The sequence below is a fragment of the Rutidosis leptorrhynchoides genome, chromosome 3 (genome assembly GCF_046630445.1).
Source record: "Rutidosis leptorrhynchoides isolate AG116_Rl617_1_P2 chromosome 3, CSIRO_AGI_Rlap_v1, whole genome shotgun sequence".
NCBI lineage: Eukaryota > Viridiplantae > Streptophyta > Magnoliopsida > Asterales > Asteraceae > Rutidosis > Rutidosis leptorrhynchoides.
This window is the reverse complement of record NC_092335.1, coordinates 189750521-189751981: the sequence shown is the minus strand read 5'-3', so window position 1 is coordinate 189751981 and position 1461 is coordinate 189750521. Positions and strand designations below refer to the sequence as shown.

The following is a 1461-nucleotide window of genomic DNA, read 5'->3' as shown; positions in this document are numbered from 1 at the left end:
TAAAAATTACAGGCATTTCAGGTGGTTTAAGTATAATACCACTTCTTGTGGTAATGGCTTTAGCTATTTCATTTCGGAGGTTAGCATTTGTATCGCTAGGTAGACTCCCCAGTTTTCTTTCACCAATTAACCTCGCTAGGTTACTTACTTCTTGTTCCAGATTTTGGATTGAAGCTTGTTGATTTCTAAATGCTTGAGCATTTTATTCATTAGTTTGTTTCTGAGATGTATAACTGGTTTTGAGATTCTATTAACTTTGCCATCATTTTGTCCAAGTTTTTCTTTTTCTCATCAGTTTGTGGTGGTTTATTAAAATAACCAGGTCTTTGCTGATTGTAAGTATTATTGGATACTTGTTGATTTATAGGACCTTGTTGGTTGTTGTTTTGGGCATTTTGATTGTACAGAATGTTTTAATTTCGATTGTAGTTTGGCCTTGGCGGTTGATAATTATTTCACGGCCTTTGGTTCATGTATGAAACATTCTCTCTTTGCTCCATTGTTTGTTCAACACTGAGACAATCTTTTGTTAAATGTGGTCCTCCACACTGCTCACAACTAATTCGTAATACGTGAATATCTTTAGTCATCTTTTCCATTCTTCTCTCGAAAGTATCTAACTTTGCGGAAATGGAATCAAAGTCATGGCAAGAATCGGCTCTAGCCGCTTTGGATGAACGAAAGATATCTTTTTTTTTATGTCACTCATGTGAGTGGAATGCTGTATTATCAATAATTTTGTGTGCTTCGATTGCGGTTTTCTTCATAATGAAATCACCAGCTGCTGTGTCGATGTCTTTTCGTGTAGCGACGTCAACTCCTTTGTAAAATAATTGAACTATTTGATAAGTATCTAGACCATGTTGAGGACATCCTCTCAACATTTTTTCGAACCTTGTCCATGCCTCATATAACATTTCATTTGGCTTTTGTGCGAATGTGGCAATTTCTCCTTGAAGTCTCACGGCTTTAGATACCGGAAAGAATCTTTTAAGAAATTTCTCAACTAAAACATCCCATGAATCAATCGCTCCTTCAGGTAACGATTCTAACCAATCTTTGGCTTCCCCCTTTAAAGTCCAGGGGAACAACATGAGATAAATAGTCTCATCCTCAACTTCTCGGATCTTAAATAGATTACAAATCCTACTAAAAGTTCGAAGATGTTCATTTGGATCTTCTTTTGTTGTACCACTAAATTGGCACTGATTGGTGATCATGTGTAGGATTTTTCCTTTGATTTCAAAATCTGGTGCATTAACATCTGGCTGATTAATGGCATTACCTTGGCCCGTGCGTGTGGCTCTCATTCGATCTTCCATACTTTGAGGTTCCGTTTCTTCCATATCTGAATTTGTTGAATCTGAATCACTAGAGGATTCTGATTTAACGGTTTCTTCCTCGATAATCTTTGGTTGTATAATTTGTGGTTCAGGAGGAATGACTAGTGGTTCAGGATCC

The 1461-nt window shown here is 36.8% G+C and overlaps 1 non-coding gene across 1 annotated transcript; it reads left to right on the top strand.

Moving 5' to 3' along the window:
* The first annotated feature begins 855 nt into the window (after positions 1 to 855).
* LOC139903769 (small nucleolar RNA R71) lies at positions 856 to 962 on the top strand. Its single transcript, XR_011778562.1, has one exon. It is a non-coding gene; the product is annotated as a small nucleolar RNA R71 (small nucleolar RNA).
* Positions 963 to 1461: the final 499 nt, after the last annotated feature.